Source organism: Lolium perenne, chromosome 7 (assembly GCF_019359855.2).
Source record: "Lolium perenne isolate Kyuss_39 chromosome 7, Kyuss_2.0, whole genome shotgun sequence".
In the NCBI taxonomy this organism is placed as follows: Eukaryota; Viridiplantae; Streptophyta; class Magnoliopsida; order Poales; family Poaceae; genus Lolium; species Lolium perenne.
In genome coordinates this window covers 54,388,897-54,405,590 of record NC_067250.2, presented here as the reverse complement: position 1 = coordinate 54,405,590, position 16,694 = coordinate 54,388,897, and the positions used below count along the sequence as shown (strand labels likewise).

The 16,694-nt window shown below is 48.1% G+C and overlaps 2 long non-coding RNA genes across 3 annotated transcripts; both read right to left on the bottom strand.

Annotated features, from left to right (window-relative positions):
• Positions 1 to 1,377: 1,377 nt before the first annotated feature.
• On the bottom strand, positions 1,378 to 3,132 carry LOC127316032 (uncharacterized). The gene is made up of 4 exons (XR_011748423.1): positions 2,475 to 3,132; positions 2,151 to 2,386; positions 1,942 to 2,052; positions 1,378 to 1,449 (listed from the first exon to the last, which is right to left on the bottom strand). It is a non-coding gene; the product is annotated as an uncharacterized lncRNA (long non-coding RNA).
• A 1,001-nt stretch (positions 3,133 to 4,133) lies between these two features.
• On the bottom strand, positions 4,134 to 6,419 carry LOC127317482 (uncharacterized). 2 transcript variants are annotated; one of them, XR_011749035.1, is made up of 4 exons: positions 6,313 to 6,370; positions 6,134 to 6,204; positions 5,925 to 6,035; positions 4,134 to 5,432 (listed from the first exon to the last, which is right to left on the bottom strand). It is a non-coding gene; the product is annotated as an uncharacterized lncRNA (long non-coding RNA). The 2 variants fall into 2 exon arrangements; XR_007861203.2 differs by having other exon boundaries at positions 6,134 to 6,419.
• Positions 6,420 to 16,694: the final 10,275 nt, after the last annotated feature.

Sequence of the window (16,694 nt, the reverse complement as noted above, 5' to 3'; positions counted from 1 at the left end):
GATCCAAATCATACAGAAGATCAAATACGTCCGAGTACGGACAAGATACAAATTGGACTAAGAGTCCTGAAGATAACCAGCGGCGTCCATAACCCTGCCCAGGCCAAGCCGGAAGGGTAACCTTGCTAACGTCGCCATCTCGTACCTGTCAAAGTCGGGCCATCGGTTGCCGACAAAAGGGGGAGGAGACAAAAAGAAAAGAAGGCGAGGGTAAGTACCATTGGCACGTACTTGCGAGACAAGACCAGCTATGCTCGCTGGTGGGCGGTATAAACTTCACCCGTCTATATGTGGAGCTTGGCGGCAGCAAAGCTACTATCCAATAGAGACACGCTACAACATCCGTCTACACAGAGAAGATAAGAGAGCGCACAAGGTAACAGTTCTATACTCTGCAAACATAACACAGCCGATGCGATCCCCCTTCGCAAAGAGGTACTGGCAAAGGCACACACACTTTTTGAAAATGTTTTATTAGCAAATTATTAGCAACAGGAAATAAGGTGTAAGTTGTTCTATGATCAAGCTATACAATTCCAAGTCGTCCATAACCGCGGACACGGCTTATCGATAAGATGTACACCCTGCAGGGGTTGCCCAAATGTAACCATACGCATGCTCGAACCCACTTACTACAGGTGGAGTCTCACAACAAGACCGTTCCCAATGCAAGAGAAAGTTTAATGGGAGCCACCCAACTAAGCTACCCGTGACGAAGTTCGGCCGTACTCCGATACGGACCCAGAGGTTTGTGCCAACGGCTAAGCTAAGTGTGAACAACCTGCTTTCGCTAATCGTTCCACGATATGAGTACAGTACATAATATAAACACCCGAAGGCAACAGGAAGTAAATCGTGCATCGTGCATATGAGCAAATAAAACCAAGGTTGTGGCTCCCAATAAACAGACTCGAGGAAAGGTAGTGGGTGATGGGGGTCCCACTCCCCCACGTACGGGTAGAGCGCTCAATCTCGGAACAGATAACAAGAACTCGGATCCTAGGGGACATTAGCAAGTCAAAGTTCCGATGCTTTCGCAAAGGGGCTCACAGATGCCTCTGCTTACAATTTTAGTTGTTAACAATTAAGTAAAGCATGTGTATCTCCAACAAATGATATATCATGTGAAAACCTCCCAACAACCCAACATATCCCGATAACAGATCGAGATAAACAACAGATCTTAAACACGCCTACGACTCGCAAAGCTGGCAAACAACAAACAATAGGTAGGGCGAGGAGGTGTATCTCGGACATATAGGTAACATTGGATAGGACACGTGACACAACGAATCGCAACATAAGGATAGCAATAGATCAAAAGAGCATGTAAAAGTAAAATAGGTGAAGGGGTGGGCTACTTTGTGAAAAGCTATGAGAAGAACTTGTCGGAGAACTCGTCGTATCTCACATCAACACTTCGTGATCCTATCCGAGAAGAAGCAAATGCTGGAACAAACAACGCATGCAATCTTACTACTACGGATAAAGAAGATCCAGCATGATCAAGATGATATGCATGACATGACAAAGATGGTGCAATGCAATTATCCAAATTAAGCGGGATCGGAACCCGGACAAACAAATTAGGTTGGAGTTACATTTCTACCGGCAAAGTTAAGTGTTGATTAGCATGACAAACATGGCAGGGGTGCGCTACTTCAAATTTAAATGGAACCGGGACAACATTTATATAGTATCCCACATATTCCATATGTTATCTATTAGGTGATAATGCAAACTATCACGAAATTATATGAAACATGATGCAACAGCAATTATGGATGGCATATTTGGATTCCTCATATTTTTCTGATCGAAAACCATATGAAATACTTTTTAATCCGAGCTACGGATTGGGAGATATGATTTTTGCAAGAACTACACAATTCCTGCAAAAACAAAACAGAAACGAATGGGGAGGGACGAGTTGGGCTGAACCTGCGCTGTTTCTGGGCCGGATCTGGCGAGCTTGGTGTCGGATTGAGTTGGGCCGCATCGGGCGTTGATCTGAGCCGGCGGACCTGGGCTGAGGCCCGGTAGGCGCTGGATCTGGTGAAACAACCAGAGAACAAAAAGGAAACAGGATTAAATCGCTAATCCTGGGATTTGATCTCATGATCTGCTGGCTAAGAGATCAAGGGGCAAACCAGCTGGACTGCTGTTCGGATGTTGAAGGAAAACGGGCGCACACCCTTTTGAAGTGGACCACCGCGGAGCTCTGGAAGAAACAACAATGACGGGCAGCTCAGGTGAGCGACGATCTGGAGTCACTAGGCAAACCGGGACGAAGGAGATGGTGGCGGACATGCGCCTCGGTGCCCTGGACCTGATGGTGTCGATGCTTGCCGCGGGGAACCACCGGAGAGTCGCCGGCGACGTCGACCTGCGGGAAGCGGCGGCGGTCATCGTCGGGATAAAGAACCAGAGAGGAAGGAGGAGCGGGAAGAGGTCGGCGCGGTGCGCCTACTCACCCTGATGCTCTTGGCGCAGACGAGGAGACCGGGGACGCTTCACAACTGCCGGAATCAACGATGAACTCGCCGGAGTTGGAGAAGGAATCCGCGAATTTGGCGACGATTGAGAAGCTTTTGGGTCGATTCCTTATACGTGGAGGAAGAGGAGAACAAGGCGGATCTCCCGGTGACTTCAGCTTGGCGAGGGGCGGTCTGCAACGGCGACGCCATGGTGAAGAGGAGGGAGGCAGTGAGGTTTTCTTCTGTTCGTTTGCTCACAGAGAAAGGAGAAAGGGTGGAGGCATGTATCTGGTGGCGGCGCCGAGGGAGGGAGAAGAGAGGGGGATGCTAGGGTTTCCGAGGAGAAGCTTTAAGGGGAAGAGAGAGCAGGTGGGGTGTGGGGCGCTCGGTGGTGGAGGACCACTGCCTCTCACGCCTCTCTCGTGGTCTATCCAGGAAGACGACACACAGAGAAAAAGGTGAAGGGGTACGGTGGCTCAGCTGGGAAGGACAAGTGGGCTTGGGCCAGAAAGAAAAAAATAAAAAAGGAGAGAAAAGGAGCTGCGGGCTGGGCTGGCCGGATGGACTGCAAGGGAGAAGAAGGAATAGGCCAGGGAAGAGAGAGAGGCCCAAGGGATAGAGGGAAGGGGTTTTTCTTAGAAGAAAAATAGAAGGGGGAGGTTTAATATATAAATCATATGAGAAGGAAAATAAAATAATTTGGCTTTATAAAAATAATTTTATTTAGTAAAATCATGGATGGTATGATGCATGATGTCATGATGATGCATAAAAGAAAAACAACAAACAAATCTATTAGGGGTACTACCCTGGGCCGTTACAATCGACACCACTAACAAGGAACCTCGCCCCGAGGTTCCACGCCATGGTACGGGGAAGAGAGGTGAACTATAGGATCTTCTGGCAATGTGTCGAACTCCTCGACACCACTAACAAGAATGCTTGCTCCATGTTGATCGGTCGACACCACTAACAAGAAGTCGTTGTTGATGATGCGCTTCCGTCGGGATCATCTGAAGATCAGACCTAATAGGTGAGGGGCAAAGATCGTCCACCCGCGTGGAAGCCTATGACTCAGGGAAGCAGATAAGAGAAGATTCAAAACTCGCAAAGGTAAGAGGAGAAAGAATTTAGGTAAGGAGAAAAATAGAGCTAATCAGAACTATCCAACGAATTTTAAAAATAGTTTGGACTCTCTAAACTCAACGACCGTTGGCAAGGTTATCCTACAGGCTGGACTAGTGGGGTACCGTCAACCTGAGGCTCTGATACCAACTTGTGACGCCCCAGAACCGGTACCATGAGGATTCCAGCGAACCCGCCGAAATCCGCATGATATCGATTCAGAGACACCCTCCGACACGACGTGCGCGACGAATCACACACGTGATGCCAGAGGAATTAACACGAGCGGTAACATTACAACAGGATTACAATAGATCCCACAAGATACATATATTACAACAACGACTCCAACGAGTCAAGATACAGATATACAATACAAAGATCCAAATCATACAGAAGATCAAATACGTCCGAGTACGGACAAGATACAAATTGGACTAAGAGTCCTGAAGATAACCAGCGGCGTCCATAACCCTGCCCAGGCCAAGCCGGAAGGGTAACCTTGCTAACGTCGCCATCTCGTACCTGTCAAAGTCGGGCCATCGGTTGCCGACAAAAGGGGGAGGAGACAAAAAGAAAAGAAGGCGAGGGTAAGTACCATTGGCACGTACTTGCGAGACAAGACCAGCTATGCTCGCTGGTGGGCGGTATAAACTTCACCCGTCTATATGTGGAGCTTGGCGGCAGCAAAGCTACTATCCAATAGAGACACGCTACAACATCCGTCTACACAGAGAAGATAAGAGAGCGCACAAGGTAACAGTTCTATACTCTGCAAACATAACACAGCCGATGCGATCCCCCTTCGCAAAGAGGTACTGGCAAAGGCACACACACTTTTTGAAAATGTTTTATTAGCAAATTATTAGCAACAGGAAATAAGGTGTAAGTTGTTCTATGATCAAGCTATACAATTCCAAGTCGTCCATAACCGCGGACACGGCTTATCGATAAGATGTACACCCTGCAGGGGTTGCCCAAATGTAACCATACGCGTGCTCGAACCCACTTACTACAGGTGGAGTCTCACAACAAGACCGTTCCCAATGCAAGAGAAAGTTTAATGGGAGCCACCCAACTAAGCTACCCGTGACGAAGTTCGGCCGTACTCCGATACGGACCCAGAGGTTTGTGCCAACGGCTAAGCTAAGTGTGAACAACCTGCTTTCGCTAATCGTTCCACGATATGAGTACAGTACATAATATAAACACCCGAAGGCAACAGGAAGTAAATCGTGCATCGTGCATATGAGCAAATAAAACCAAGGTTGTGGCTCCCAATAAACAGACTCGAGGAAAGGTAGTGGGTGATGGGGGTCCCACTCCCCCACGTACGGGTAGAGCGCTCAATCTCGGAACAGATAACAAGAACTCGGATCCTAGGGGACATTAGCAAGTCAAAGTTCCGATGCTTTCGCAAAGGGGCTCACAGATGCCTCTGCTTACAATTTTAGTTGTTAACAATTAAGTAAAGCATGTGTATCTCCAACAAATGATATATCATGTGAAAACCTCCCAACAACCCAACATATCCCGATAACAGATCGAGATAAACAACAGATCTTAAACACGCCTACGACTCGCAAAGCTGGCAAACAACAAACAATAGGTAGGGCGAGGAGGTGTATCTCGGACATATAGGTAACAGGTGGATAGGACACGTGACACAACAGAATCGCAACATAAGGATAGCAATAGATCAAAAGAGCATGTAAAAGTAAAATAGGTGAAGGGGTGGGCTCGCCTGTGAAAAGCTGCAGAAGAACTTGTCGGAGAACTCGTCGTATCTCACATCAACACTTCGTGATCCTATCCGAGAAGAAGCAAATGCTGGAACAAACAACGCATGCAATCTTACTACTACGGATAAAGAAGATCCAGCATGATCAAGATGATATGCATGACATGACAAAGATGGTGCAATGCAATTATCCAAATTAAGCGGGATCGGAACCCGGACAAACAAATTAGGTTGGAGTTACATTTCTACCGGCAAAGTTAAGTGTTGATTAGCATGACAAACATGGCAGGGGTGCGCTACTTCAAATTTAAATGGAACCGGGACAACATTTATATAGTATCCCACATATTCCATATGTTATCTATTAGGTGATAATGCAAACTATCACGAAATTATATGAAACATGATGCAACAGCAATTATGGATGGCATATTTGGATTCCTCATATTTTTCTGATCGAAAACCATATGAAATACTTTTTAATCCGAGCTACGGATTGGGAGATATGATTTTTGCAAGAACTACACAATTCCTGCAAAAACAAAACAGAAACGAATGGGGAGGGACGAGTTGGGCTGAACCTGCGCTGTTTCTGGGCCGGATCTGGCGAGCTTGGTGTCGGATTGAGTTGGGCCGCATCGGGCGTTGATCTGAGCCGGCGGACCTGGGCTGAGGCCCGGTAGGCGCTGGATCTGGTGAAACAACCAGAGAACAAAAAGGAAACAGGATTAAATCGCTAATCCTGGGATTTGATCTCATGATCTGCTGGCTAAGAGATCAAGGGGCAAACCAGCTGGACTGCTGTTCGGATGTTGAAGGAAAACGGGCGCACACCCTTTTGAAGTGGACCACCGCGGAGCTCTGGAAGAAACAACAATGACGGGCAGCTCAGGTGAGCGACGATCTGGAGTCACTAGGCAAACCGGGACGAAGGAGATGGTGGCGGACATGCGCCTCGGTGCCCTGGACCTGATGGTGTCGATGCTTGCCGCGGGGAACCACCGGAGAGTCGCCGGCGACGTCGACCTGCGGGAAGCGGCGGCGGTCATCGTCGGGATAAAGAACCAGAGAGGAAGGAGGAGCGGGAAGAGGTCGGCGCGGGGCGCCTACTCACCCAGATGCTCCTGGCGCAGACGAGGAGCCCGGGGACGCGTCACCACGCCCGGAATCAACGATGAACTCGCCGGAGTTGGAGAAGGAATCCGCGAATTTGGCGACGATTGAGAAGCTTTTGGGTCGATTCCTTATACGTGGAGGAAGAGGAGAACAAGGCGGATCTCCCGGTGACTTCAGCTTGGCGAGGGGCGGTCTGCAACGGCGACGCCATGGTGAAGAGGAGGGAGGCAGTGAGGTTTTCTTCTGTTCGTTTGCTCACAGAGAAAGGAGAAAGGGTGGAGGCATGTATCTGGTGGCGGCGCCGAGGGAGGGAGAAGAGAGGGGGATGCTAGGGTTTCCGAGGAGAAGCTTTAAGGGGAAGAGAGAGCAGGTGGGGTGTGGGGCGCTCGGTGGTGGAGGACCACTGCCTCTCACGCCTCTCTCGTGGTCTATCCAGGAAGACGACACACAGAGAAAAAGGTGAAGGGGTACGGTGGCTCAGGTGGGAAGGACAAGTGGGCTTGGGCCGAGAAAGAAAAAATAAAAAAGGAGAGAAAAGGAGTCATGGGCTGGGCTGGCCGGATGGACTGCAAGGGAGAAGAAGGAATAGGCCAGGGAAGAGAGAGAGGCCCAAGGGATAGAGGGAAGGGGTTTTTCTTAGAAGAAAAATAGAAGGGGGAGGTTTAATATATAAATCATATGAGAAGGAAAATAAAATAATTTGGCTTTATAAAAATAATTTTATTTAGTAAAATCATGGATGGTATGATGCATGATGTCATGATGATGCATAAAAGAAAAACAACAAACAAATCTATTAGGGGTACTACCCTGGGCCGTTACAGTACATGGACACTGGCGCTACTGATCATCTGACACATGATCTCTCTCACCTCACCTCGCGGGAGTCCTACACCGGCCACGACCAGGTTCGCACCGCTGATGGGTCAGGTATGCACATCTCCCATGTTGGCCAGGCATCCCTTCTTACCCGTACATCCAAGTCCATTCATCTTCGTAATGTTCTTCGTGTTCCCTCGGTCACTCGCAATTTACTGTCTGTTAAAAAGCTCACTCTTGATAATGATGTCTTTGTTGAGTTTCACCCTTTTCATTTTTTTGTCAAGGACCGGGTCACGCGGGACGTTCTTCTTAGAGGTTGGAGTCACCATGGTCTTTACTCCCTTGATGTGCCTGCCGCCCCCCATGTTCTCAGTGCCGTGCGAGCTTCGTCATCACATTGGCACTCTCGCCTTGGTCATCCTGCCACTCCCATTGTTCGTCATGTGCTTCGTCGTCATGATCTTCCATTTGTGTCTAGTAATAAAGAACCTGCAGTCTGTGATGCCTGTCAGCAAGGCAAGAGTCATCAGTTACCCTTTTCAGTGTCAAATTATGTAGCCAAAACTCCTCTTGAGCTTATTTATTCAGATGTGTGGGGCCATGCCCAAACTTCTGTTAGTGGTCACAACTATTATGTCAGTTTTATCGATGCTTATAGTCGCTTTACATGGATTTATCTGCTGAAACGCAAGTCTGATGTGTTTGATGTCTTCTTGCAATTCCAACGTCATGTAGAGCGGCTCCTCAAGGAGAAAATTGTTTATGTTCAGTCCGACTGGGGGGGTGAGTACCGTAATCTTAGTTCTTTCTTTCGTGCATGGCATTGCTCATCGTTTAGCTTGTCCTCATACTCACCAACGTAATGGCGTAGCCGAGCGTAAACACCGTCGCATTGTTGAAGCGGCATAACTCTTTTTGCGCATGCATCTGTTCCTTTCGTTTTTTGGAGTGATGCGTTCACATGTTCTTGTTTTCTTATTAACAGGCTTCCCTCTAGACTTCTCAATATGAAAACACCTGTTGAGCTCTTATTTCATGAACCTCCAAACTACACCTTTCTCAAAGTATTTGGCTGTGCGTGTTGGCCACACCTACGTCCCTACAACGATGCATAGCGGAGTTCCGTTCCAAACAATGTGTTTTCCTTGGCTATAGTTCTATGCACAAAGGGTACAAGTGTCTCCACATTCCATCCAATCGTGTCTACATCTCCCGTGATGTCGTCTTTGATGAAAACCTGTTTCCGTTTGCTCCCCCAGTTCCACCCGTGTCCAATACTCAGCCCTTGGTTTCTACTCCTACTTTGCCTGGTCAATTTGATGATGTTGCATATTCTCCTGTTTTGCTTCCTAACCATGGTGCAGGTGTTGGACGAGGTGCTCGCCTTGAGCTTCTGGATGATTCCCCTCGGCTCCTCCTGCTGCCCCCTGTTCACGTCGATCCGGTGGAACCGTGCATGGCCCATGCACCGTCCTCGGTCGCCGTCTTTCGCCAACGCATGTGCCTCGGCACACTGCGCGCGCTGGCACGTCCTCGCCTTCGCCGAGGAGCGCCACTGCGTCGCCCCGCACAGGCCGTCGCCCACGCCTGGGTCGCCCGCGGCGACGCCTGCTGCCTCGTCGCCTGCCTCCTCAGCTGGGCCGCCTCCATCGCCGACTGGGCCACCGTGCCCATCACCGCCCCTGTTGTCCGCGCCACCGTCACCTGCTGCCTCGTCACCTGCGACTGCGTCGCCGGCTGCCTCGCCACCTGTGACCACAGTTCCCCCTTCTACCGTAGCTGCCCCTGCGCCATCTCGACCTCACACTCGCAGTCGGAGTGGCATCTCTCGACCTAAGGAGCGCACTGATGGGACTGTTGCCTGGCTTGCCGCGTGTCTGTCTCAAGCGGTTGCGGATCCTACTGCTGAGCCTCGTCATTATTCTGCAGCCATGCAGATTCCTCATTGGCGTCAAGCTATGGACCTTGAGTATCAGGCTGTTCTCAAAAATAAAACATGGTCCTTGGTTCCGCCACGGTCAGGTCTCAATGTTATTGACTGCAAATGGGTGTTCAAGGTGAAGAAACATGCAGACGGTACCATTGAGCGCTATAAGGCTCGCTTGGTGGCAAAGGGATTCAAACAGCGGTATGGTATTGATTATGAGGATACATTCACTCCTGTTGTCAAGCCAACCACCATTCGTATTCTGCTTTACATGTCATTACTCGTGGGTGGTCTCTCCGCCAGCTGGACGTTCAGAATGCTTTCCTTCATGGAGTTCTTGATGAGGAGGTTTACATGCGTCAGCCACCTGGGTTTGCTGATCCTTCTCGTCCTGACCATGTATGTCGCTTGGTGAAGGCCTTGTATGGCCTTAAGCAAGCTCCTCGTGCCTGGCATGCACGCCTTGGAGCTGCTCTTCGTGCCCATGGTTTTGTTCCCTCTACAGCTGACACGTCCCTGTTTCTGCTTCAGCGTCCAGAGGTCACTATGTATCTCTTGGTCTATGTTGATGATATTATACTGGTCAGCTCCTCTGCTACTGCTACTGATCGTCTGGTTGCTTCTCTTGGGGCTACTTTTGCTGTGAAAGACCTTGGGAAACTGCACTATTTCCTTGGTCTTGAGGTGACTCATGATGATACTGGACTGTCTCTCACTCAGAAGAAATATTCTCAGGATTTGCTTCGTCGTGCTGGCATGCTAGACAGTAAGCCTGCTATGACTCCGATGTCCACCGCGGATGTCCTAACAGCTGCCGATGGTGTGCTCTTGTCTTCTGAGGATGCGACGGAGTATCACAGTGTTGTTGGTGGTCTTCAGTATATCACTATTACCAGGCCGGATATATCTTATGCGGTTAACCGCGTCTGTCAGTATTTGCACTCACCCAGAGATCCTCATTGGGCTGCTGTGAAGCGTATTCTGCGCTATATTCGCCATACACCGTCCTATGGACTTCGTCTTCGTTCTGCTCCTTCAGCCTTGCTGTCTGCGTTCTCGATGCGGGGGCTGGTAGTCCCGATGATAGGCGATCCACGGGGATATGCGGTATTCTTTGGTCCTAATTTGATCGCACAGAGTGCTCGCAAGCACGCTACAGTGTCTCGGAGCAGTCCTGAATCTGAGTATAAAGCTGTGGCAAATGCTACTGCTGAAATCATCTGGGTGCAGTCATTGTTACGAGAGTTGCGCATACCGCAAGCTCGTCCTCCTGTTCTTTGGTGTGACAACATTGGGGCGACATATCTGTCATCTAATCCTGTATTTCATGCTCGAACCAAGCACATCGAAGTTGACTATCATTTTGTGAGGGAACGTGTTGCACGGAAGCTTCTTCAGATCAGGTTTATCTCCTCCAAAGATCAACTTGCTGACATCTTCACAAAGCCACTGTCCTTGCCCTTGTTTCAAGGCTGTCGGCGCAATCTCAACTTGTTAGATGTTAGATAACAGAGTTGAGATTGAGGGAGGGTGTTAGACTGAATATGTACGTAGAGCTTCTGTGTATTATACCTGTAACATTGTACATGTTATACACTATAAATATAAACCCTACGCCAACCCTATTGGGTGTTGAGCGTTCCCAAACCCTGTTTTACACCCCAGCATCTGGACATTAGACCTCTGGCAGTGTCTCCGTGGCCGAAAACCTTGCCCAACAGCCAACCGCAAACAGACCGCGCTCTACTGACACGTCTGTTCAGGAGCAACACAGCCCAAATTTAGGCCAGGTTTGCGGCAGCGCGCGGCATGGGTGCGCGGCCGTTGCTGACCCACATTTCAGTGAGGACACATATTCTTTTCTTATAAAGCATAATTAGAATACATTTTCATTGCATTTTCACCATAACTAAAACTAATGGATCTATAACTTCGATTCAAGCAATTTATGTACCTGCAGATGTTTTGACCGACCCTGCTCCTGCCACAACATTTGCACATTTGGATGCTACTACCGTACTTTCCAGAGGATTAGCCTCCAAGGGTATTTATCCAGCAGTAGATCCTTTAGATTCAACCTCAACTATGTTATAGCCTAGGATTGTTGGCAACGAACATTATGAAACTGCCCAAAGAGTTAACGAAACTTTACAACGTTACAAAGAACTTCAGGACATTATCGCTATTCTTGGAACTAAAGAATATTGGGCCCGCTCCATAGTCCGCATAGCTAGCTTGGGCCTCGCTGACTTGGCGGTCACCGGCCTCCCGTCGGAGCTCCCTTGGCCCTCGTCGCCGCGCATCCCCTCGGTGGCCCAGCGCATCCTGTCGTGGACGGCGTGCCTCCTAGCGTGGCGGGTGTAAGGGTATTGTGCTCCTATGTTTATTTTTGGTAATTGATGATAATTCCTATGAACTAATATTTCCATTGATTTTTTTTGAAGGAATACTCCATAGGTTTTGCTTGAAGTCCATTTGTTGGATTCAAGATAGTTGATGTCAAGAGAGAATGTTTGGCTCGAAGTCGGTCTCACAATCTTCCAAGCCTCATGAGTTGAGCTATTGGTGATCAAGACCTAGAGCATGCAACCAACCGAGGTGTTTCGGCTTGAATGAAGTATGAGCATTGTTACCAAGGTCAAGCGGAATGCGGCTAATTATCTCGCTCTCTTATGGTGTCGGGTCACAATGTGAAAAGAGAGAGGAACAACTCGAGAAGGAGTTCGAAAGAGAACTCGAAGATGGAGCTTGGAAAAGCGTGACAAGGTAGTCCCTTCTTTTCGGTGTTTCTTGAGTATAGGATCCCGCACTATTAAGAGGGAATCGAAGTTGTTATTTGGTTCTTTGGGTCAAATCATTTCTCTCCATTCGCCATATCCTCTCCTCCATATATTGTTTGCACCAAAATATTTCGCCTCTCTGTTTCCATTTCGTCCTCCACGTATTTCATCTTTGGCTTCATTTTTACTCTCCTGCTCTTGTTCATCCCACTTCCATCTATCCAAACACATTTCTTCGCCTCTGGGTTCTATTCATCTCGGGCTCGAAGTTTTGCTTGTTTCATAGGAGAAATAAAAGAAAACGAAAAGAAGAAGAAAAGGAAAAGGAAAAGAAAAGAAGAAAAAACGAGGAAGGAAGAGGGAAAAAAGGAGGAAAAACAGTGAGTCGAGCTGGTCAAAGGCCGGTCTGACCGGCTGGCCCAGCACCTCCCATTTTTCCCATCTGCAGCGATCCAGAGAAGTGGCCCAGTATGACCGGGCCCCGCATCCCACGCCTGCAACACACGATGCCGAGTCGATCGCGCCCGTTCCTCCGTTTTTTTCATGCACTGCTTACGCCCGTGTTGACCACCCGTTGTGCATCGCTCGCTGGCCCATGCTGGCGCTGCCGCACCGCACACGCTCCACGCCCCCACGCCCGCTTCTGCTTTTCTCTTTTTTTGAACACACAAGAGGGGTCTAGAGACCCCGGTGAAATTCTCATTTCATCACCACGTGGCAGGTACAAATTACATACAGGCCTAGACATAAACTTGTCCTAATGAACCTATTATTTGAGGATAAGGTCTGCATTTTTGTGAAAAACACCCTAACAAGACAGAGGGAAAAAGCAATCGCATCCTTGGGTGTCGCTGCCACCGATCGCCGGCGTCCTCCATGCGTCGCTGCTGAGAAACAAGGACGGAGTGCTCGTACGCCCCCTTCCGACGAAGAACCGCCGCCACTGGCCACCTGCAAACCACCGGGGACGAACCACTTTGTGGCTTGGAGGCGTCGAGCTCCAGCAGCACGAGCGGAGAGGAGACTCCATGAAGGAGGTTGAAGAATCGCCGCCATGTCGGTAGAAGAATTGCCCTTCGCGTGGATGAGCTCGTCGGAGTAGCACCTCTTCGGCAAAGACCAGCGCAAGATGAAGCAGGCCGCAGCTCCATCTCCTTCACTCCCCACACCTCCATGGTGGGATAGAGAAAAGGAAGCCATGGAACGCCTCCTGCCCACGCCACACTCGTAGCTGAACTTGGATCTGGATCCAGGAGCGAAGACCGAGCAACCACCACTGCGTCCGCTTTTCTCGATCTTGCTGTTTTCTTTCCATGCGCAGCTCAACGCCCCGCACATGGTGCGTAGAGGCTCCCGCACGTCACGTTGTTACTCGCCTTGCGCCCGCCCGGGCGCGCTGCGTGGCGCTGGTCCACCGCTCGCCCCCGTCGGTTTCCATCGATCCTAATGTGCGTTGTGCCCTGCCGCTCGCCCTGCTTCTTCCTCTCACCAGTCCTCTTTCTAGTAGGTTCATCCGGTGTGACCCTGGTCATACCGGCCAGTTTCCCGGTTTCATTTTTCCCAACGTTTGTTTCCAGTAAGATCAGCTGGTATGACCGGACACACAACCAGTCATACCGGGCATATTTTTTGCGTCTTTTCTAGCGTGAATCTTTAACTCCAACGTCTAGTTTTGCTATATAAGGCAACCCCAATCTCGTGGAAACTTACCTTTGATCTTTGATCTAGATCTCATCCAAAAGGTCTCAAGAACTCCATTGCTATTATTTGCTTCAAATCCTTGATCCCTTGAGTTTTACCCGACGAATTTCAGAGTTGATCTGTGCATTTTGAAGATCTCTTCATCCTCACTCTATCAACCATACACTTTTCGATTTGTGTCATCGTATCAAGTTTCCCTCTCCGATCTTCCTCTTCATTGGCATCCTCTTCATTGGCTGCCAATTTGGTGACCTCGTCCACCGCCCGCTTCTCCACCAACTCGTACCACGCTGATGACCCACAAGTATAGGGGGTGTATCGTAGTATCTTCGATAAGTAAGAATGTCGATCCCAACGAGGAGCAGAAGGTGTTGACAAGCAGTTTCAATGAAGGATTCACTGTAAATGCTCACAGACAAGTATTCAGGGGGGTTTGATGTAACAGTTGAATAAAGTACGAGTATGTAAAGTGCGAGAGTAATAATTGCAGCGAGTGGCCCAATCCTTTTTAGCACAAAGGACAAGCCGGTTTGTTTACTTATAATGACCAAACGTTCTCGAGGACACACGGGATTTTAGTCTAGTGCTTTCGCTACATATGGCTAAATAATCTTCATTGTTGTGATAAGTGTTGTGTGGGTGAACCTATGCTAATGTACCGCCCTTCCTAGGACTAATACATACTTGTGATTATACCCCTTGCAAGCATCCGCAACTACAAGAAAGTAATTAAGAATTAAATCTAACCACAGCCTTAAACTCTGAGATCCTGCGATCCCTCCTGCATCGATATACCAACGGGGGTTTAGGTTTCTGTCACTCCGGCAACCCCGCAATTGGCAAACGAATACAAGATGCATTCCCCTAGGCCCATAAATGGTGAAGTGTCATGTAGTCGACGTTCACATGACACCACTAGAAGAATAACACCACAACTTAAATATCACACCATTAAATATTACTCAACCATAGTTCACTACTAACATTTAGACTTCACCCATGTCCTCAAGAACTAAACGAACTACTCACAAGACATCATACGGAACATGATCAGAGGTGATATGATGATGAATAACAATCTGAACATAAACTTGGTTCAATGGTTTCACTCAATAGCATCAACAACAAGTAGAAATCGATACCGGGAGAGTTTCCCCTATCAAACAATCAAGATCAAACCCAAATTGCTACGGCGGTGGCGGTGTCCAGCGGTGATGATGGCGGTGATGATGGTGGAGATGATGATGATGGTGATGGCGATGATGTCCAGCTCGATGACGGTGTCGATGGCGTCGATTTCCCCCTCCCGGAGGGAATTTCCCCGGCGGATTCTGCCCGCCGGAGAGCTCTTTTCTCTCTGGTGTTCTCCGCCCCGCAGAGGCGGTCAGAACTCTTCGAGGTACCCTCTGTGGCTTAGGTCTTCGGGACGAAGGGTTTGGCGAAGAAAAGGAGGCGAAAAGGGTCGTGGGCCCCAGGACCATAGGCCGGCGCGGCCGGGGCACAGGCGCGCCGCCCTAGGGTGTGGGCCCACCCTGGCTGCTCTGGCTCCTCCTTCCGGCTTCCTTCGTCATCTTGAAAAATAGGATTTTTGGTATAATTTCCTTCCGTAGTTGATCTTCCGAAATATTGCGTTACGACGGTGCTTTTTCCAGTGAATCCGGCTCGGTGTTCGATCCTCCAATAATGATGAAACATGCAAAATAGATGAAATAACATAAGTATTGTGTCCCAATATGAAATATATCAATGAATAACAGCAAATTATGATATAAAATAGTGATGCAAATTGGACGTATCAACTCCCCCAAGCTTAGACTTCGCTTGTCCCCAAGCGAACCGAGCTCGATAGACATGACCACATGTTTATGGAGTGAAGAGTCGATGAATAAAATACGGACAAGAAGCATCATATTCATTCACACAGGACATTATAGTAAACAATCTCTTATAACTCATATTGAAACAAGTATAAGGTAATCACAAGTAAAGGTGCATAAGAAATCATAATTGGTGATGGCAAACTTCGTTCTTGGTCAGAGAACAATTAACAGATTATATCTCATTGAGCAGCGCTCCCATGTTAAAGTTTATAAGGCACAACTTGCATACTCAATCATAATGGTTTTCTCATGATCATTGATAACTTGCAAAGCTATATTCATTCAGATAAAACTTGTACTAAACAAAGAAGAATAAAAGACATGATGTAGCAAATCACAATATAATGGTTTGATCACAACTACTCAAATGCTTGCTTGAGATGGAGGGAAATAGGTTTCTTGACTCAAGATAAAGTAAAAGACAGGCCCTTCGCAGAGGGAAGCAGTGGATTAAATCATGTGCTAGAGCTTTTTCAATTTTTGCAATCATATAAAGAGAATAAAAGTAACATTTTGAGAGGTGTTTGTTGTTGTCAACGATCGTAGCGGTACTCTAACCCCCTTGCCAGACAACCTCCTAAGAGCGGCTCCCATATTATTTTCATTTTGTGTGGCACTCCTTCCAACCTTTCTTTCACAAACCATGGCTAACCGAATCCTCGGGTGTCTGCCAACAATCTCATACCATGAAGGAGTGCCTTTTTATTTTAGCTTTATTATGATGATGACACTCCCCCCAACCTTTGCTTACACAAGCCATGGCTAACCGAATCCTTCGGGTGCCGTCCATCAATCACATACCATGGAGGAGTGTCTATTTAGTTTAATCAATTTGGGACTGGGAATCCCATTGCCAGCTCTTTTTGCAAAATTATTGGATAAGCGGGTGAAGCCACTAGTCCATTGGTGGAAGTTGCCCAACAAGATTGAAAGATAAAACACCACATACTTCCTCATGAGCTATGAAACATTGACACAAATAAGAGATACTAAGTTTTGAATTGTTTAAAGGTAGCACATGAAGTATTTACTTGGAATGGCAGAAAATACCATGTAGTAGGTAGGTATGGTGGACACAAATGGCATAGGTTTGGGTTAAGGTTTGGATGCACGAGAAGTATTCCC